The sequence below is a fragment of the Syngnathus scovelli genome, chromosome 1 (genome assembly GCF_024217435.2).
Source record: "Syngnathus scovelli strain Florida chromosome 1, RoL_Ssco_1.2, whole genome shotgun sequence".
NCBI lineage: Eukaryota > Metazoa > Chordata > Actinopteri > Syngnathiformes > Syngnathidae > Syngnathus > Syngnathus scovelli.
In genome coordinates, this window is record NC_090847.1 from 8,673,056 (window position 1) to 8,695,931 (window position 22,876).

General features: G+C 39.9%; 1 protein-coding gene and 2 long non-coding RNA genes across 7 annotated transcripts in view; all 3 read right to left on the reverse strand.

Moving 5' to 3' along the window:
* The window catches only part of macrod1 (mono-ADP ribosylhydrolase 1), a 159,417-nt gene that overhangs the window by 58,236 nt on the left and 78,305 nt on the right, over nucleotides 1-22,876 (reverse strand). The window lies entirely within an intron of this gene.
* Nucleotides 5,708-7,823, reverse strand: LOC137840649 (uncharacterized). The gene is made up of 2 exons (XR_011087481.1): nucleotides 7,114-7,823; nucleotides 5,708-6,038 (listed from the first exon to the last, which is right to left on the reverse strand). It is a non-coding gene; the product is annotated as an uncharacterized lncRNA (long non-coding RNA).
* On the reverse strand, nucleotides 15,309-18,202 carry LOC125978675 (uncharacterized). The gene is made up of 4 exons (XR_011087743.1): nucleotides 17,330-18,202; nucleotides 16,367-16,483; nucleotides 15,987-16,143; nucleotides 15,309-15,696 (listed from the first exon to the last, which is right to left on the reverse strand). It is a non-coding gene; the product is annotated as an uncharacterized lncRNA (long non-coding RNA).

A 22,876-nucleotide genomic window follows, 5' to 3' on the forward strand; every position in this document is an offset into this window, starting at 1 on the left:
ACGATAGGTATGCTAACGTGACAAACACAAACAAAGAGCTGAGAACGGGCCTGACGTAACATATAGAGTGATTAAGGACAACTATTACATGAATAACATGTTTATAAAACCATCAGTGTCACTCCAATTCATTAAATAGCAACAACAGGCTAAACGATAGGTATGCTAACGTGACAAACTCAAACAAAGAGCTGAGAACGGGCCTGACGTAACATATAGAGTGATTAAGGACAACTATTACATGAATAACATGTTTATAAAACCATCGGTGTCACTCCAATTCATTAAATAGCAACAACAGGCTAAACGATAGGTATGCTAACATGACAAACACAAACAAAGAGCTGAGAACGGGCCTGACGTAACATATAGAGTGATTAAGGACAACTATTACATGAATAACATGTTTATAAAACCATCAGTGTCACTCCAATTCATTAAATCCATCGATCGTTCTTTGTCAACAATGGGTGCGCACGGCTGAGGGCGCTTGCGCTTCAAAATATTCCACAGGCTCATATAACGATAGATAAACTATATTTTAAATAACTATAATACAAGCCAATAATATTATCAAACCATCCGTGCACTTTAATTCCATTAAATCCATCGATCAAATTCCTCGTCCTTTGTCAACATCGCCGCGCGTGCGCCCTGACGTCAGCCTCGTCTTTATTCCACAGATCTACTATATAACTATATTGTAGCGTTAACAAAGTACAAGGATAGACGTAGGTTTGGTAAACGGCTCTTTATTAAACAAAACAAACTTCCAAGCGTGTGGCGGCGTGGACTTCCAGACAGACCGGGCGTGCGTAATGGCCATGTCCGAGCCCCACGCACCGTTCGCGGACAGCCACTCGGCCGAGCGTCGGCCCCCGACTCAGTAGAGACCGGGCGTGCGTAAAAGCCATAATAGTTTTTCAAACCTTCTATGTCACTCCAAATCCTTAATTCCTTCAAACTCGTTGTCCTCCGTGTCACTTAGAAATGGTCACCGCTAATGATGGTAGTCCTTGTGTGGGCACGTTTGTATGTAAACAACCGGCGCGCCGCGCTACTGACGTCACTTGAAATAGTAATCCATTGGTACATCACGGTTCTCCAAACTTTCTTTCTGCTGCTCGATTACTGTTTTCAGCTGCATATTTTACAACTTGAAGTTTGTAACCTGCAAAATATGAGTTTCTTTTTGGTGCCATTTTTCTTAAGCCCACCCAGTTGATGAGTCACGGCCAACGGTAAAATTTAGAGCGCCCTCATCCAGTTTCGTCTGAAAATATAATTTTTTTTGGTTGTTTTATCAAAGTCAAAGTCTGCTTTATCGTCGATATATTTTTTTATATACTAAGACACACAAAGAGATTGAAATTACATTTCCACTATCCCTCGGTGAGATAGTACACATATGCATACAAGCATCACAAAAAAAAACCAAGAAGGCACTAACAATGAATAAATAAGAGTATTGAATAAATGATAAATAAACAAATAATAATAAATAATAATAATAAATATAAGAGGAGCAAAAATGGAGCAAGTGTACATACAGCAGACAGTGGACTTGGATATGGTGCTTTAAAGTGTTAATTGCTTTATTTGACGTTTTCTCTATTTTTTATGTTTTGAATATGTTCAAGATAAAGAAATAAAAGCATGTGAAGTGATCAACTATACTAAAAATAACATGGGAAGTGGTCAACTATACTTGTAAGTGATGTCTTAATGATCAAGTAAAAATTTGTGAAAAAAAACATATATAAGTCGCTCCTGAGTATAAGTCGCCCCCCCACCCAAACTATGAAAAAAACCGCGACTTATAGTCCGGAAATTACGGTACTTTCTTCTGCTAAACAGTAAGAATTGAAATTTAAATTTATATTTGCGTTTGCACCCACACATGACAGCTCAGCCATCGCTCTGTGGGTGTGCTCGGACCAGCAGTTAATGGTTTTACCAAACTGGGTCCCTGCGGGTGTCATCCCAACAGCATTAAATTGCCATATAGCATGCGGTGTCACATTGTTGTGGGCTGCGTCACGCTGTGCTGTGCTGAGAGGCGAGGGCACAAGCAAGTCATCTCCTACGCTGTTCTAATGTTTGCACAAAACTGTGTGTTGCAAAGATTTATCATATAGGAATCGTATTGGACTCAACCAACAACAATGCCATTTGACATGGCTTTGGCTCATCTAAATCACTCACAAAATAAAGCAGATGGCATTCCACAACACGTCATTCTCAACACAGCAAAATCCCGGATTAAATGACATCTGCCATTGAGAGAAAATCTGCTCCAAGAAAGTTAATTCTATAGTGACGTCGAAAGGACGTGTGACATCCAACCCTTCATCCATAGCCTTAACTGCTCCAAACATGTGATGGATGTATTGCAGTTGTTTACTGAGGGTTTAGTGACAAGAGCAAAGAAAGCCGAAGGGTTTGTGTACATCTTAAGGTTCGCCTGATAAATATTCCAATGGGCTTGAAAAGCATCCATATCGGTCAGGCCCTACAGAAGCTTCCAGCGTCACTTGTTGTCATACACTTTGAAATTTAACTATGGGAAGCATGAGTTGCATCACTGCTGTAACTCGCCTTTCCATTACACCTTCATCATTTGCCATTTAAGTTAATTGCATATTTTGTGTGTCTTTACATTAACAGCAGCTTACTTGTTTTAGAACTTTAAAATGTTAATTAAAAATTCCTGTAGAGTTAATGAAGGTTTTATGATGGTGTCAATTTGACCCTGCAATGGATTATTTCCTCTTACATGATCTCTTTTGGGAGATAAGAAGATGTGCTCTCGCAGGTATTGCTGTGACACTTGATTATTGCAGCGTGGGGATCCACATGACCTTTTTGCCTTGGTATAAACAGAGCCCCATAATTAGCCCTATGGGGCAGATTGGCGTACTTACCTCGGGGTATAAAAGAATTCATTCTAGTATTTGAAACCGTTTTACATATCACACAGACTAATAATTGAAGTTAAACTCGTCAAACAAAGAACACATTCTAGCCCAGAAAGTGACTTACTAAACGCATGTATCTACGTACATACCTTTTTGCCCTTGTTACGTATAAACAGATCGGCCGCTCTCATTCAGTCTTGCTTTGGACTCAGCGGGAGTGACCCCGCCTGATCACCACATAATGTTCACTCCACTCAAACATGCTTGCGTCACTTCAATGTGGTTGGAAATATGAAGAAAGAATTCACAAGCAGTGAGGAGCGCCAATGATTGGTGGCGTCTGAGGTCCTGCAGTATTTCTCAGGTGCTGGCCTCCATGTATTCAAGGATGGCCTGTGATTCTCAGCCATACTCAATATAAGTTATTAGCTCCTGAGGACTACATCTCCTTACGCAAGGTGGTCATGCCGCAAAGATTGAACTCAAATCAATTGTTCTTGAGAAACGCGGTGTATTGAAAAATGGCAAGTGTATCAAAATACTTTATTTGATATGGCTTCAGGGAGTCTATAAGTGGGATGTGTCATTGGGATTATCAAATTCATTATCAAATACTCTGGCCATATCATTGCTTTATTGATCGCTTGACCATTCCACATTGTTGGCTCTTTTTCACTTCAGCTGACAACAGTTGCTTATCTTGTACTCATGTAGGCACATTTTTTTTCATCAAACATGAAACATAGTGTGTAAAAACAAGCCATAACATTGCTAGCCTTAGAACGTTCCATTGCCAGACTAAGTGTTGTATCTATTCAGTCATACTGGGCTTGATATATGCATTGTTATAGATCTATTCTTTGGTGCACCCTGTATCAAATTAGCATGACCACAGTGTCAAAGGAGCCTGGTTATTCATACCTCAGTGGCTCCGTTGCATGCAAATGAAGCTCGTGAACTAGTTGACAATCAGCCATAATTGGCTTCACCTAATACCGCTAACACACATCAACACATTACCATGAATTAGTCATGAGTTCAGTTTACAATTACAAGTCACTAAAATCTTTCAGACAGCGTTAAACTCATTTCCATTCGAGAAAAAAATGAATTCATTATTTTGCCTCCATTACCATACAAAATATCGCTTCAACATTTTGCACAACTGAAGTTTGGTCCTGGCGGGATGTAGAGAAGTGATGAGGATATTAGGAATAAACAATGGGCCGTTGGAGAGGTGCACACATACGACAAAAGGGATTGAGGGGCATGGTTGGACAGAGACAAAAGGGTTTGGAAGGGGATGAAATGCAGGTGTACAAAAATAAACAAGGCATGAGATGAATGTTTATTCATATTAGGAGAGAATGGAAGCAAAGGATGAATGGAGGGCTGCAAAAAGATGGGCAGACATGAACGTTTTTGGCATCTATGCTTGGAAGCCCAGTGACCAGTTTAGGTGTAATCACGTCTCACTGGCTTGGTATTGACTGAAGGGTGTGAGGAGGGAGTCGAAGAAACGGGGGGGGACAGAAAGGTGATAATTGGCAATATGCTTAGCTGGCAAGAGGCCTGCAACCCAACAAGGTGGGACATACAAACAACACACACTTGCACGCACACACACACAAATACACGGCACCTGCTGTGTTATACGCCAGGATGAGTATTACCTTCTTGCAAGCTCCAGTTGCTACCTTTGCACACACTCCAACACACAGGTAGATTGACATTAGAGTAAAACCAATCCTGAAATACCTCCTGCGGAATGCTAATACGGCTGCCCTTGCCAGTTGACCTCTCATAGGCCAAACGGGCTGTCCGTCAAACTAATGGGGCGGAACACTGGCATATTGCTTTCCCACAATCCCTCAGCAGAGCCAGGACACTCATTTACCTCAGTCAGCCGGTTGCCAGGGCAACGTTTCAGATGGGTTTGGTGGTAAAACATGCACATGCATGCTGTGAATATACACACACATGGCCCAACTTGTTAAACTCACATGAAAATACAAACATTAGACACACACACACACACACACACACACACACACACACACATCCTTGTTAACCTCCCTCTGCAGGACCCAACTTAGTTTACCGAGTTCTGGGGTCCACCCTTTCTAGTGGTCCAAGAACTATGAAAAAAATCAGGCAAGTCCCAAAAAAAATCTTGTTACTAAAAATCACTTTCAATAAACACAATTTGAAACTTTTTTTTTCATGTCAGTTTTTCAGTCATATCTGGGGCCTGTTTCTAACATTCCGGCTTTGCGGGGTCCACCTTTACACACATGAGATTTTTAGTCAGTTATGGGGATCGCTTTTAATATTTCAACCTTATGAGGTCTACCTATACACACATTATTTTTTTAGCCAGTTATGGAGCTTGCTGTTAAGATTTAAGACTTGTTAGGTCTGCCTTTATAAAGAGGATCTATCAAGTTCAACCCCAACCCTAATCTAACCCAAACATGCATTTGTGTGGACTTAATCATTTGAGAAAACCTAAAAATTTTGTTAGTGTTATTAATACTTTCATCTGGCTAAATATACTAGATATACATTGAAATGTGCATTCTAAAATACATTCTGAAGTCTTTATTCAGATTCTGGTCCATTTTCCTTGGTCACAGTCTTAATATTCTTCAATTTGTTCAGTCATATTGGTACATTTTAAAATATTTAAATTCTGCATTTTAGCTAACTATAAAGTACACAGGATTTACAAGTAATAATCGTCTTGAGTCAAAATTTTAAATGGACACATTACAAATGTAGCCAATGAATAAAGGAACTTATTTAATCTAACATTTACGAACAGGAGAAGTGGAGCATAAAAAAAATCACAAACAAATAGTGAACAAATGGTGAAACAGGACCAGCCATGTGTTTCTATCTCTGTTAAGGGAAGCTGTTTCACTCATATTTTCTCCTCATGGTGGTTATTCTCTTTTTGACAAAGTACTTAACAGCTCGGTGCTTGTGGTTCTGCAGCAATGCATCTCTCGCAGTCAAGCTTACCAGGAACCTGATTTGTCAATATATACTTCCTTGAATGTTTATTTACTGCAGCACATTCCTCTGGGGTCCAGCTTCTTTTCACAACTTTTCCGTTACCTAAGGGCATAGGAAGAGCACTTTTTAGTTTACAACTTAATTAGAACAAAATTGCATAAAGAATACATTCACTTTATGTACAATTATCCGACAATATAATTCAAATGAGATATTTTATAACGTCAACTATCTTTGTCAACAGTGATGAGCCTACAATAGACATAAGTAAATCAGTTAATATCTGAGATATTAATCCGGTCATTTAAGTTGCTAGGTGGTCTTCAGTGTCAGCTGTTTTGATATTAACAAAATTAAAAATAGATGCACAAAAGGGTAACATTAGAATGCCCCCAGTTTTGGTGGTGGGGGAAAGAGGTCTCTCATTTTCTTGACTACTTTTAAGCAGTTTTGCATTTGACCAGAATGTCACTGCTGGTAGATGAAGCAATTCCTGGACCCTACAGAGGTTGCACAGGCAGTCAAACTCCACCATGGCAGCACATTGGGATGCACCATTTCTCTGACAAAACCATTAAGAACAGATACAAGTTGTTGCAAAATCAGGGAAAATAAAAAATAAAAATCAGAGAAAAACTTTTTTCAGACAGTGTTTTACATGTATGGGGAATTTGCTTTGATAACGTGCTACACATGGACAAACAAAGATGATAAAAGTAAATTTGGAAATATATAGTGTCTAAAAAATTAAATGCAAGCTGTATAAGAATGGTATCTGCCTTGGTGTGACAATGTGTGAATTTGCATATTCACTAATAGGTTAATCTAGAGCAATTTTTCTTTCTCTCTTTTGAGGTAAATGTGTCATGTATACATTACCCCTATTTAAAAATAGATGTAAACAAACATCTCACATATAATCAAGGTTAGCAATGACCTGTAACTCACATGAGAAAGGATGGGTCAATTTTCATTTTATGACAAAATTCAAAAGTTTAGACCTTACACGTCTAAGAAAAAAAGTCAAGTGGTGTTTAATATATCTTGCTTGGGTCATCTAAATCTTAGTAAGCAGCATATGTGAGGATAATTAGATACTGATACAGTAGTAACAATTGGGCAATTTAAAAGCAACTGTGATAAAGTTATATATTGAAAAGGATTACTCTAAACTCACCTCCCTTTTTGGCAGACTTTTCATTACTTGGGCCACGAGATGCGGAGGTACAAGAGGTCACTTCTATCACTTCTGGGATCAGCCCATCTGAAATGACGATTTTTAAGTACAGAAAAAAAACACAGTATAGCAATATTCTAAAACAAAAATTAACTGCACCTGTATAAGAATGCTTGGTCAAATTTAATATACTCTTGTTTTGAGCAGATTGATTTGCAGAGGTACAGAGCAGTCCTTTTGGGAATCATTGTCAGTATCATCACTGTCTGAGTAGTCCACTTTGAGAAACTCCTTTGATAATTGATAGCTCTATGGAGGGAATTAAAAGAAATGTGTTGTTAGTTTCTGCAAGCTACTCTTATATGCTGTATTAATATAAAGACTAGAATTTCTTTGCTCAAAATAATTAAAATTTCTGTCCAATATCTTAACTGGTAGACGACCGGTGCTGTACACATCCTCTGAAATATGCCAAAACCTTATATCACAGGAAATTTTACATATAAAACATGGAAAAGGCTCCAAAATTTACAACAAAGAAGCCACAAGAAACCATATTTCAGAAATCTGTTATGTGTGTGTGAATGATTGGCTTGGTTGGAATAACCATGACAACCTTAGATCCATACGGAGGGCCCCACAAGTAGCCATCAGAAATCTGTTATGTGTGTGTGAATGATTGGCTTGGTTGGACACCCATGGGCGCATGTTTCAACAATCCTTCTATAGGTGTGTGTGCCACTGGTTCGTTTGGGCTAAACAGGAGCCTGAGAGCCTGTCACCTGGAATTAAAACCACAAATAACTTACCAACATCATACAGACACCACAAATGACAGACTCAAGACCTGTATAGTTAAATCATGTGAAGTTAGTCCCCAAAACCAAACAAGCTTTTCTAACTAAAGTGTTCCAGTCAGACCTGATGTCTAATCAGGTCCTATAACAGCATCTTTATGGATGTAGTGGAGCATCCTTCAGCATGACACTTTAGCCGTTTAGCTGTTGAGGATGTGTGGAACTATAGCTGTAATATAATCAGCCTCCATAATGTCCATAACCAAAATATGATCTAAAAACATGAGGCAACCTTTGATCCATACGGAGGGCCCCACAAGTAGCCAACAGAAATCTGTTATTGTGTGTGTGTGAATGATTGGCTTGGTTGGAATAACCAAGACAACTTTAGATCCATACGGAGGGCCCCACAAGTAGCCATCAGAAATCTGTTATGTGTGTGTGAATGATTGGCTTGGTTGGACACCCATGGGCGCATGTTTCAACAATCCTTCTATAGGTGTGTGTGCCACTGGTTCGTTTGGGCTCTATGAGGAGAACCACTAAAACCGTGTGATCCAATGGTTGGCTGAATGCTGTTTAAGGTACCTTCTGACTAAAGAACAGCTTTCCAACTAAAAGCTGTAAACTAAGAGAACAAGAAAAGGTCTACAAAGTTTATTTCTTACAACAAAGTCTAACTGAATGTTACCTGTTGGCTGGCATCTTGTTTGATGTTATCATCAGGGTCAGAGTCCTGCCAAGTTCTGGCTGGTTCAGGCAGCGCACCGTCAACAGGAGCCTGAGAGCCTGTCATCTGGAATTAAAACCACAAATAACTTACCAACATCATACAGACACCACAAATGACAGACTCAAGACCTGTATAGTTAAATCATGTGAAGTTAGTCCCCAAAACCAAACAAGCTTTTCTAACTAAAGTGTTCCAGTCAGCCCTGATGTCTAATCAGGTCCTATAACAGCATCTTTATGGATGTAGTGGAGCATCCTTCAGCATGACACTTTAGCCGTTTTGCTGTTGAGGATGTGTGGAACTATAGCTGTAATATAATCAGCCTCCATAATGTCCATAACCAAAATATGATCTAAAAACATGAGACAACTTTCGATCCATACGGAGGGCCCCACAAGTAGCCATCAGAAATCTGTTATTGTGTGTGTGTGAATGATTGGCTTGGTTGGAATAACCAAGACAACTTTCTATCCATACGGAGGGCCCCACAAGTAGCCATCAGAAATCTTTTATGTGTGTGTGAATGATTGGCTTGGTTGGACACCCATGGGCGCATGTTTCAAATATCCATCTATAGGTGTGTGTGCCACTGGTTCGTTTGGGCTCTATGAGGAGAACCACTAAACCCGTGTGATCCAATGGTTGGCTGAATGCTGTTTAAGGTACCTTCTGACTAAAGAACAGCTTTCCAACTAAAAGCTGTAAACTAAGAGAACAAGAAAAGGTCTACAGAGTTTATTTCTTACAACAAAGTCTAACTGAATGTTACCTGTTGGCTGGCATCTTGTTTGATGTTATCATCAGGGTCAGAGTCCTGCCAAGTTCTGGCTGGTTCAGGCAGCGCACCATCAACAGGAGCCTGAGAGCCTGTCACCTGGAATTAAAACCACAAATAACTTACCAACATCATACAGACACCACAAATGACAGACTCAAGACCTGTATAGTTAAATCATGTGAAGTTAGTCCCCAAAACCAAACAAGCTTTTCTAACTAAAGTGTTCCAGTCAGTTCTGGATGTCTAATCAGGTCCTATAACAGCATCTTTATGGATGTAGTGGAGCATCCTTGAGCATGACACTTTAGCCGTTTAACTGTTGAGGATGTGTGGAACTATAGCTGTAATATAATCAGCCTCCATAATGTCCATAACCAAAATATGATCTAAAAACATGAGACAACCTTCGATCCATACGGAGGGCCCCACAAGTAGCTATCAGAAATCTGTTATTATGTGTGTGTGAATGATTGGCTTGGTTGGAATAACCAAGACAACTTTAGATCCATACGGAGGGCCCCACAAGTAGCCATCAGAAATCTGTTATTATGTGTGTGTGAATGATTGGCTTGGTTGGAATAACCAAGACAACTTTCGATCCATACGGAGGGCCCCACAAGTAGCCATCAGAAATCTTTTATGTGTGTGTGAATGATTGGCTTGGTTGGACACCCATGGGCGCATGTTTCAAATATCCATCTATAGGTGTGTGTGCCACTGGTTCGTTTGGGCTCTATGAGGAGAACCACTAAAACCGTGTGATCCAATGGTTGGCTGAATGCTGTTTAAGGTACCTTCTGACTAAAGAACAGCTTTCCAACTAAAAGCTGTAAACTAAGAGAACAAGAAAAGGTCTACAAAGTTTATTTCTTACAACAAAGTCTAACTGAATGTTACCTGTTGGCTGGCATCTTGTTTGATGTTATCATCAGGGTCAGAGTCCTGCCAAGTTCTGGCTGGTTCAGGCAGCGCACCATCAACGGGAGCCTGAGAGCCTGTCACCTGGAATTAAAACCACAAATAACTTACCAACATCATACAGACACCACAAATGACAGACTCAAGACCTGTATAGTTAAATCATGTGAAGTTAGTCCCCAAAACCAAACAAGCTTTTCTAACTAAAGTGTTCCAGTCAGTTCTGGATGTCTAATCAGGTCCTATAACAGCATCTTTATGGATGTAGTGGAGCATCTTTGAGCATGACACTTTAGCCGTTTAACTGTTGAGGATGTGTGGAACTATAGCTGTAATATAATCAGCCTCCATAATGTCCTTAACCAAAATATGATCTAAAAACATGAGACAACCTTCGATCAATACGGAGGGCCCCACAAGTAGCTGTCAGAAATCTGTTATTATGTGTGTGTGAATGATTGGCTTGGTTGGAATAACCAAGACAACTTTAGATCCATACGGAGGGCCCCACAAGTAGCCATGAGAAATCTATTATGTGTGTGTGAATGATTGGCTTGGTTGGAATAACCAAGACAACTTTCGATCCATACGGAGGGCCCCACAAGTAGCCATCAGAAATCTGTTATGTGTGTGTGAATGATTGGCTTGGTTGGACACCCATGGGCGCATGTTTCAAATATCCATGTATAGGTGTGTGTGCCACTGGTTCGTTTGGGCTCTATGAGGAGAACCACTAAAACCGTGTGATCCAATGGTTGGCTGAATGCTGTTTAAGGTACCTTCTGACTAAAGAACAGCTTTCCAACTAAAAACTGTAAACTAAGAGAACAAGAAAAGGTCTACAAAGTTTATTTCTTACAACAAAGTCTAACTGAATGTTACCTGTTGGCTGGCATCTTGTTTGATGTTATCATCAGGGTCAGAGTCCTGCCAAGTTCTGGCTGGTTCAGGCAGAGCACCGTCAACAGGAGCCTGAGAGCCTGTCACCTGGAATTAAAACCACAAATAACTTACCAACATCATACAGACACCACAAATGACAGACTCAAGACCTGTATAGTTAAATCATGTGAAGTTAGTCCCCAAAACCAAACAAGCTTTTCTAACTAAAGTGTTCCAGTCAGCCCTGATGTCTAATCAGGTCCTATAACAGCATCTTTATGGATGTAGTGGAGCATCCTTCAGCATGACACTTTAGCCGTTTAGCTGTTGAGGATGTGTGGAACTATAGCTGTAATATAATCAGCATCCATAATGTCCATAACCAAAATATGATCTAAAAACATGAGACAACTTTCGATCCATACGGAGGGCCCCACAAGTAGCCATCAGAAATCTGTTATTGTGTGTGTGTGAATGATTGGCTTGGTTGGAATAACCAAGACAACTTTAGATCCATACGGAGGGCCCCACAAGTAGCCATCAGAAATCTGTTATGTGTGTGCGAATGATTGGCTTGGTTGGACACCCATGGGCGCATGTTTCAACAATCCTTCTATAGGTGTGTGTGCCGCTGGTTCGTTTGGGCTCTATGAGGAGAACCACTAAAACCGTGTGATCCAATGGTTGGCTGAATGCTGTTTAAGGTACCTTCTGACTAAAGAACAGCTTTCCAACTAAAAGCTGTAAACTAAGAGAACAAGAAAAGGTCTACAAAGTTTATTTCTTACAACAAAGTCTAACTGAATGTTACCTGTTGGCTGGCATCTTGTTTGATGTTATCATCAGGGTCAGAGTCCTGCCAAGTTCTGGCTAGTTCAGGCAGCGCACCGTCAACAGGAGCCTGAGAGCCTGTCACCTGGAATTAAAACCACAAATAACTTACCAACATCATACAGACACCACAAATGACAGACTCAAGACCTGTATAGTTAAATCATGTGAAGTTAGTCCCCAAAACCAAACAAGCTTTTCTAACTAAAGTGTTCCAGTCAGCCCTGATGTCTAATCAGGTCCTATAACAGCATCTTTATGGATGTAGTGGAGCATCCTTCAGCATGACACTTTAGCCGTTTTGCTGTTGAGGATGTGTGGAACTATAGCTGTAATATAATCAGCCTCCATAATGTCCATAACCAAAATATGATCTAAAAACATGAGACAACTTTCGATCCATACGGAGGGCCCCACAAGTAGTCATCAGAAATCTGTTATTGTGTGTGTGTGAATGATTGGCTTGGTTGGAATAACCAAGACAACTTTAGATCCATACGGAGGGCCCCACAAGTAGCCATCGGAAATCTGTTATGTGTGTGCGAATGATTGGCTTGGTTGGACACCCATGGGCGCATGTTTCAACAATCCTTCTATAGGTGTGTGTGCCACTCGTTCGTTTGGGCTCTATGAGGAGAACCACTAAAACCATGTGATCCAATGGTTGGCTGAATGCTGTTTAAGGTACCTTCTGACTAAAGAACAGCTTTCCAACTAAAAGCTGTAAACTAAGAGAACAAGAAAAGGTCTACAAAGTTTATTTCTTACAACAAAGTCTAACTGAATGTTACCTGTTGGCTGGCATCTTGTTTGATGTTATCATCAGGGTCAGAATCCTGCCAAGTTCTGGCTGGTTCAGGCAGAGCACCGTCAACAGGAGCCTGAGAGCCTGTCACCTGGAATTAAAACCACAAATAACTTACCAACATCATACAGACACCACAAATGACAGACTCAAGACCTGTATAGTTAAATCATGTGAAGTTAGTCCCCAAAACCAAACAAGCTTTTCTAACTAAAGTGTTCCAGTCAGACCTGATGTCTAATCAGGTCCTATAACAGCATATTTATGGATGTAGTGGAGCATCCTTCAGCATGACACTTTAGCCGTTTTGCTGTTGAGGATGTGTGGAACTATAGCTGTAATATAATCAGCCTCCATAATGTCCATAACCAAAATATGATCTAAAAACATGAGACAACTTTTGATCCATACGGAGGGCCCCACAAGTAGCCATCAGAAATCTGTTAGTGTGTGTGTGAATGATTGGCTTGGTTGGAATAACCAAGACAACTTTAGATCCATACGGAGGGCCCCACAAGTAGCCATCATAAATCTGTTATGTGTGTGTGAATGATTGGCTTGGTTGGACACCCATGGGCGCATGTTTCAACAATCCTTCTATAGGTGTGTGTGCCACTGGTTCGTTTGGGCTCTATGAGGAGAACCACTAAAACCGTGTGATCCAATGGTTGGCTGAATGCTGTTTAAGGTACCTTCTGACTAAAGAACAGCTTTCCAACTAAAAGCTGTAAACTAAGAGAACAAGAAAAGGTCTACAAAGTTGATTTCTTACAACAAAGTCTAACTGAATGTTACCTGTTGGCTGGCATCTTGTTTGATGTTATCATCAGGGTCAGAGTCCTGCCAAGTTCTGGCTGGTTCAGGCAGAGCACCGTCAACAGGAGCCTGAGAGCCTGTCACCTGGAATTAAAACCACAAATAACTTACCAACATCATACAGACACCACAAATGACAGACTCAAGACCTGTATAGTTAAATCATGTGAAGTTAGTCCCCAAAACCAAACAAGCTTTTCTAACTAAAGTGTTCCAGTCAGACCTGATGTCTAATCAGGTCCTATAACAGCATATTTATGGATGTAGTGGAGCATCCTTCAGCATGACACTTTAGCCGTTTTGCTGTTGAGGATGTGTGGAACTATAGCTGTAATATAATCAGCCTCCATAATGTCCATAACCAAAATATGATCTAAAAACATGAGACAACTTTTGATCCATACGGAGGGCCCCACAAGTAGCCATCAGAAATCTGTTAGTGTGTGTGTGAATGATTGGCTTGGTTGGAATAACCAAGACAACTTTAGATCCATACGGAGGGCCCCACAAGTAGCCATCATAAATCTGTTATGTGTGTGTGAATGATTGGCTTGGTTGGACACCCATGGGCGCATGTTTCAACAATCCTTCTATAGGTGTGTGTGCCACTGGTTCGTTTGGGCTCTATGAGGAGAACCACTAAAACCGTGTGATCCAATGGTTGGCTGAATGCTGTTTAAGGTACCTTCTGACTAAAGAACAGCTTTCCAACTAAAAGCTGTAAACTAAGAGAACAAGAAAAGGTCTACAAAGTTGATTTCTTACAACAAAGTCTAACTGAATGTTACCTGTTGGCTGGCATCTTGTTTGATGTTATCATCAGGGTCAGAGTCCTGCCAAGTTCTGGCTGGTTCAGGCAGAGCACCGTCAACAGGAGCCTGAGAGCCTGTCACCTGGAATTAAAACCACAAATAACTTACCAACATCATACAGACACCACAAATGACAGACTCAAGACCTGTATAGTTAAATCATGTGAAGTTAGTCCCCAAAACCAAACAAGCTTTTCTAACTAAAGTGTTCCAGTCAGACCTGATGTCTAATCAGGTCCTATAACAGCATCTTTATGGATGTAGTGGAGCATCCTTCAGCATGACACTTTAGTCGTTTTGCTGTTGAGGATGTGTGGAACTATAGCTGTAATATAATCAGCCTCCATAATGTCCATAACCAAAATATGATCTAAAAACATGAGACAACTTTCGATCCATACGGAGGGCCCCACAAGTAGCCATCAGAAATCTGTTATTGTGTGTGTGTGAATGATTGGCTTGGTTGGAATAACCAAGACAACTTTAGATCCATACGGAGGGCCCCACAAGTAGCCATCAGAAATCTGTTATGTGTGTGTGAATGATTGGCTTGGTTGGACACCCATGGGCGCATGTTTCAACAATCCTTCTATAGGTGTGTGTGCCACTGGTTCGTTTGGGCTCTATGAGGAGAACCACTAAAACCATGTGATCCAATGGTTGGCTGAATGCTGTTTAAGGTACCTTCTGACTAAAGAACAGCTTTCCAACTAAAAGCTGTAAACTAAGAGAACAAGAAAAGGTCTACAAAGTTTATTTCTTACAACAAAGTCTAACTGAATGTTACCTGTTGGCTGGCATCTTGTTTGATGTTATCATCAGGGCCAGAGTCCTGCCAAGTTCTGGCTGGTTCAGGCAGCGCACCGTCAACAGGAGCCTGAGAGCCTGTCACCTGGAATCAAAACCACAAATAACTTACCAACATCATACTGAGAGTAATTCAAATAAAAGAGACAAAAATCTTCCTTTTTTTAATAACAAATTAATATTCCAACTTGCATACTTGATCTTACTGACTTACTTTTTCACGCCATGGCCATTTAGAATCACCATAGTTGTAATCGATTTCAGTTCCCATTTCTATGTTTTTGATGGCAAAAAGGCACAAATGGGGCTCGTCATTTACTATTTTTTTCATGGTGCAGTTTGGAGACTTGTGGTTGTCATTCACTAATCTTCCAAGAGAGCCATCCTCTGTTGATGCATCAATACTAGGAAAGAAAAAACAGAAATCAAACATTTTGTATCATATAACTAGTTTTTTAGTAAAATAAAAGTTTGCTTACAGAAATAAAAACTTGCAACATTTCAAAAGAAAAGTTGAGAGGGAAACAATGTCTTTTTGAACGTCATAGCACTAAATAAAAAAAATTGTTAATGCCACAATCCTGATGTGTTATTGAAATATTGCTTCTGAGTGACTCACTAATTTAGGGTATTTTATTCCAGTCTCTTTCTAGAGTTCATAATTATTGTATAGAAAATATTTGGATATACATACCACCGGTAATGATTCTGCCATTCAAAGTCAAAGAGAAATGTACTCTCCTTTTCAGAGTACTTGCTTGTTTGGCATTTTTCTGCTGACAGAAGTTGACCCCTGTATTCTAAGATGAACTCTCCTTGTTCAAAGTGCTGGGTAGCAAACACGCCTCTTCCTGCAAGGACATTTTATATAAAACCATTGGTTATGAGAAAATATTTCTTTAAGATACACCTTTAACCAAATAATTGTGGTGTTATCTTACAATTTTAATACTAAGTTCTCGCTTAGAAACAGAAATACAACAACCAATCTGAATTTGATTGTTTTTTGTGTTGTTTTATAAAATAAATAAATATATACTTAATGGATAAATGGTCTAAAAATGAGTTTATTACCTTTTTGATCATCAATAAATCTTTCCACTAGTCCAGGTTTGTCCTTTGAGGATTAAATGTAAAAGGCTGCTTCATCAGCAGGCTTTTTTCTTGCTTTCCTTTTGGACATTTCTGGCTCTAAAAAATAATTCAAAACATGGCAGAGAGAACTTTAACAAGCACTCTATATTAATTTTAAAAGATTTGTAATCATCCACTGTATAAAGACTGAAGGAATAAGCCTGGCCTGAGAACTAACAGAACAAGAGTGATTAAAGAAAGAATATTTTTCAGAAAATACTGATATATTAATGAAAATGTTTGTCGGTTTGAAGTTGAGCTTTGTTACTTTTAACTAGTCACAGTTCCAACCAGGTGCTGCATCCAAAGAAAAGTTATTTCAATAGTTTTACCAGTATAACTCGTTATACTTTTCAGGAGCTACCAACTCGTTTTTATTATGTTTGTGTTTGAAAAGTGAACGTAGCATCCTGATTAGCGGTAGCTAATTAGCCAATAAGCTAGTTTCCGGATAGTTTTATTTGCGTCAGAATGCTTGTGTTATTTAAAGAAAGCATTCTTACATGATAGAAAACCACCGAGAAATACAGAAGACATGCAGATATATCATAACACTGAGCACACACGTGTTTTGAAGTGGTTTCGGCAATTACGGCCAGAGTCCGGTTCTGGGCTTAGCAATTATGAAACATTAGCACATCGAAATCATCCTGAATATAGCACGGAGCAATTATACATTCTGTCGTTCTCTTTTACACCATTGTTTTTAAAACCACTGCAAGCTAAGATGAATAACAAGTTAAAAAGCCGGACTGTCTGAGGGGAAAACGTTACGCCATCCGAGTGACAATATACCGAATCCGAAGCCATAATCATTGCATATAAACCCCTCGGGGTCTGGACAAAAAGCATTTCTACATCAGTTTCTTGTACTTAGTATTTACATGCAGTTGATTTACTCACCGTGTATGTTGTGTTTCGTTATGAGCAGCGTGTCTTCGTCGCGGAGCAGTCTCAGTCTGGCGGCGTCACACGTGGCGAAGTGACGTTAAGCTGGTGGTTTTAGCCGCATGAAGCTAACACATGCAATACCTGCTGATTTAACTAATATGTAAACTGATGGTAAAGAATAAATTACTATTTATTTATACCTTTATTTTTATGTTTAGAACATGAAAAATGCACGAGATGCTGATTTAACTAATATGTAAACTGATGGTAAAGAATAAATTACTATTTATTTATACCTTTATTTTTATGTTTAGAACATGAAAAATGCACGAGACAGTTTTTAAAATAAGCCTAATAGAATGAGCGTATTTTTATAAAGCAAGTGTAATGAATATTAAATAACGTAGATAAATTGCAATTGTAATGCAGGAATTTTATGTTTACAGTATTATTTTAGCTGCTATGGTTACTAAAATAATAATTACCTGGTTTAAATCTACAGGAAATAGCATTTTATTTTCTTAATCAACACTCGGATCACGAGGTGCCCTGATTGGTTGAATCACACACACTTCCGGTAGTGTGTATACTTGCAATACCACTTGCCATGGTCGGGGGGCCGCTACTGAGCACACACACTTCACACACACAATTCTCAACATTGCGACCATGAGGGGTAAGTGAAAAAAATTCGTGAGGCATGTTGTTAGAGCATTTCAAGCTGTTTTAGAGTGGTTTCCCGAGTGGGGTCCATGATTTTGGACCCCACAACGACACAGGGCCCCACTTTGTTGGTGGGCTCCCTGTCTTCGGACCCCCCATACTAATAAAAACAAGTACACACACACACACACACACACACACACACACACACACACAATGTTACACTAGCGACGTCACGAGCAAATTTATGTATGCAGGTGAGACATTGACAAGCACTGCCGCTACACTCTGCCTTCATTCACAATACATGCTCTGTGGTTCATTTTTCAGAAGCCCGAGCAGCCAGACCTAACACACACACACGCACACACACGCGCGCACCATCGAAAACATCAGGTTGTACGGCAGCTGAGGCACAACCAGCACTAGGTATCAAAACTTTGTCAACGTGTGTAAATTGAGTTAAGCTCTGCCAGTGAGGCCGGAAAACCAGATTTTCTCGACCCAAATTAAAATTATTTTTCAATGCACCCTTCAGACCCAAAGTAGGATCTCAGAAAAACACCTGCCAATCTAAGCGTGATGTGTGAGCATCTCTGTTCAGCAGGTCATAACTGACATACAGTACCGCACAAGAAGAGGATGAGCCAGCTGGTGGGCTGAGCAGGTGATTTGCTGCAAGTCTGACTACAGAGTAAAGATTGAAGATGGGGCTCTGGATTAGTTCCCTATCCCTCTAAAACTATCCCTCTATGCTTTATGAATGTTAAAGGAGTCAAGAGAAGATTACCAAGCCAGCGCCCGAGGCAACCTTAGAGAGCACTGGCATTCCCATGCTTTAAGGTTTGTTAGAAAATAGTCTAACCCAAAACATTTACGAAAGCTTGTCTCCATTTGTGCCCAAATGATTACAAATGTGAGCAATTCATAAAGCCATGCAAAACATCCTTGCTGTCCAAACACAAAATCAGGTCATTTTTGGCTAATCCATTTTAGAGTTGCAGACTTGATGAAAGTAAAACCATGCAAAAACTGATTTAAGTAAATACATGCCTCTGAGGAAAGAATCACTGCCGGTGGAAGTGTGACTTGGATTAAAACTTCAAAATAACCAAGTGAAAAGCCCCCCGTGGAGGAAGCTTAACTGAGTAACTCAGCAAACCCCACCCTCTCGGAGGTAACAATTTAGTAATTTACCGCAAGTTTTACATATCAAACAGCGCCGTATACGTTTAGGAAAAAAAGAACAGGAGACGTGGGTCTCAAGTGTGAAACTTGACGAAGCTCTATAGCCCTTACACGCAAACACAAGGCAGTCTCTGATAAAGCCAAAGGCGCGATAGTTGCCATTCCGTGTCAGCATTTTTTATACAGAACAGCAACTCAGGGGCTTTTACAGCACTTTAAGGAGTGTAACTGCCTTACCCAAAGTCAACTGGGATAGATTGACCCTGAATAGGATAAGCAGTACCGAAAATGAACAGATGGGTGATTGAGATCGGAGTGCATGCTCCCACAACTGGAGGATTAGACTCCGCAATCTCCCTGAGCTTGTAATCTTCAAGACATCCTGACAATTGTCCAGAGCACCCTGCTAGTCTTCTGCAGGGGTCACAACGCTCGTGGAGTCTACATGTGTTGTGTGAAATATGAAGCCTTGGAAATCATGTGGTGCAGTGGTATGGCACACATCATCCATACCCGTAAACCATATGGTCCCCAAGCGTGGCAAGAACTATGTTCATATTCTAATCTAAGCCAAACATCGAGTACATTCCCAGAAGGAAATGCAAGGTGGCTTTATTCATATAGCACATTTTATATACAAAGGTGGTAACTTAATGTGCCTCTCATAATTAAAGTTGAATTGAAAAGCATTTAAAAACAAAAGAAAATAAATAAAAGTAGCATACAATGCAAGCCCATGATTTTGGAGAACATGATATGAAGAATGCTGTGAAACACCTCCATAAAGTTTTTGAACTGGATTTAAAAGCATTTAAACTTTGCTGACTTTGCTTCTATTGACATCTTCTTCCATTTGCGTTCAGTGTAAAGCCCGTATGCTCACGGTGTTTGTTTTTAACTTTAGGCTCGACTAATTGACCCGAGTCTGCAGACATCAATAACATTGATGAATGATTCACAGACTAGTATCCACATTTTTAAATCTGTAAATTGCTCGTATTTTCCGGCACAGGACAATTGAGAGTTTTGCCCTCACAATCACACCATTTTGCAGATGAAGTTGCGTCCCATTTCTTACAGGCCTTAGTTTAGTCGTGTTTGGTACGGCAAACATTATTTGCTTCAAACATCGGTCACACTTTTTAGAAGTCTTTTACTGAGGTCCCAGTAGCAGTAGTCCAGACTTGTAGCAACATGCTATTTGCTGTCCATTGATTGCATTTTATAGAGGTTTGTGTCTAAACTGCTGGGAAGCCCTGGGAGTACTGTGTGATCCATCTGCCCTATGAATCCCTGAAAGCAACAGAAGACAACCTTAAGTGTAATTTACCACTCTGGTCACGTCAACACTGAACCAAAGCCAAAGCTTATTTTTCATTTTTAAAAAGCTTTACGTTAACACAGATTGATTTTGAGATTGCAGGGATTGCAAAGCTCGTCGAGTACAATTAAAGTACAAGCACAATTTCATCCACTGTTGGAGTAACACACAGAACCTTTTCAGTTGCTATGGTATGCAGCAGGCGTGGGTTAAAAATGTTGGAGCGTTTGCAGCTTGAATTGATTTAAAGTCCAATGCTCGCTCAGCTTCTAGACCAGTCCTTTATTCTTGCCAAATGCTGAGAATCAGAGCTGTCTCTTTTGTCTCGAAATGTTGCACCAATTAGTCATTCATTTATTCTGTCTGCTGCTTGGTGCTTATGACTGTGTAGGTACGACACAATGCCAGAGACGAAACAACTTAACGACCATGGGCAAGTTGTGGGTTAGTATCTATATCCATGATTTCCGAAAAATCCTGTAGTTTATCCAACCATTTTATGAACCCCTTATCCTCACGATAGTCGCCTATCCCAGCAGGCATCAGGCAGGACGCGGGGAACACCCTCAACTGGTTGCCAGCCAATCGCAGGGCACATATAGATGACCAACCATTCACACTCAGAATCGCACCTACGGACAATTCGGAGTGGTCCATTGGTCTACCGTGCATGTTTTTGGAACGTGGGAGGAAACCGAAGCACCTGAAGGAAACTCACGCTAGCATGAGGAAAACATGCAACAGGAAGGCCAGAGCTGGGATCATAACAAGGTTGCTTCCTGTGGTTTTGTAAAGTAAAATTGCCCATCTCTATGCAATGTTGAGCATTTCACTGAAGGTTGCAAATCACAAACCTCAAATCATTTTAATGCAGCACACATACGTACTTAAGATAAATATCGACATGTGGTGAGCAAAAAGGTGCACACAAACACTCGGTAGGTAGCCTACTGGGTGAAAATTCTTGCTCCAGAATCATTGATGGTACATATATATATATATATATATATATATATATATATATATATATATATATATATATATATATATATATATATATATATATATATCTGAAGAGAGCTGTGGTTTTATCGGATTATATTTTTTAAGATAGTTACGTTTTACTGAGCACCCTTTGCACACCATCATCATCATTTATTTCTTACTCACTGCTTTATTTGTTGCTATGTGCTTTATTTATTATTCTCTTCTTTGTTTGTTACTCATGTCTAAAAACTAATCATTCATTCATTCATTCTTCTTTGTTTGTTACTCATGTGCAATGTTCTCTTTTGTGCTACTTCTGTGTGAGCTACTGAAACCAGAATTTCCTAAGGGAGCAATCCTAAGGGATGAATAAATTTTAGTCTGAGTCTTATTGGATTATGAGACATTGTCAAATACTACATTATGGAACGGCCCGACTTAATACAAATCAGTAAAGGGTAGACCAGTAAAAGTCGAAAGAAAATTAAAATGTTCCTTTTCTTATGAAAGAAAAAAAAAGACCAGTATCTGTGATTTACACATTTCCACGGAGTAATGTTCCTCAATGCTCACAATCTTGAAATTTGATTGCAGGCAGAGCAAACATAAGGCTTCCTTTTGGCACAATAAAGTTTTTACTCGGGATGTAACTACTCCTTGTAGTGCTTTAAAGGTTTAGCAAAGTAATGCTGGGCCCACGTGGTATTACAAACTAAAAATGAATCATGGTTCGTCTCTGCTGCAGTAGCACTGGAGAGATTGGCGGCAGCTATTCAGCTCAGGCATGTGACGTCCAGTCCTTACTTTCAAATGGTGGCCTTAACATTACACTGTAATGATTACAGTAACTCCACATGTGTACAAAGAAATACCTTAAATATGAACGTTGATGACAATTAACTAAGGGAAATCAGATATGGCTAAAAAATTGTGATTCAACTGATTATTTAAAAAAAAAAAAACTCATGAAATAGGTCTGAACAAAAATGATAGTACATTTCAAAGGATTGCAATTAGACCGTAGGGATATGATCAACCAAGGTGTGTCATCTAATTAGCATCACTAGTGTCTTCAAACTTAGTAGTTTGTAGTCACTGTGCTGTTTGAAGATATGCTGTGTACCACACTAAACATGGGTCAAAGGAAGCAAAGGAGAGCAGTGTCTCAGGAGATTGGAACAAAAGTTATAGGTAAAGGTAAAGGCTATGAGACCATATCCATTCAGCTTCATGGTACTGTGACTACAATTGCACATATTTAGAAATCGAAGATCCACGCGACTATAGCCAACCTTCCTTTCAAACCGAGCCAATCATTTAACTATCCATCCATCCATTTTCTGAACCGCTTAGTCCCCACGGGGGTCACGGGCGTGCTGGAGCCTATCCCAGCCGTCATC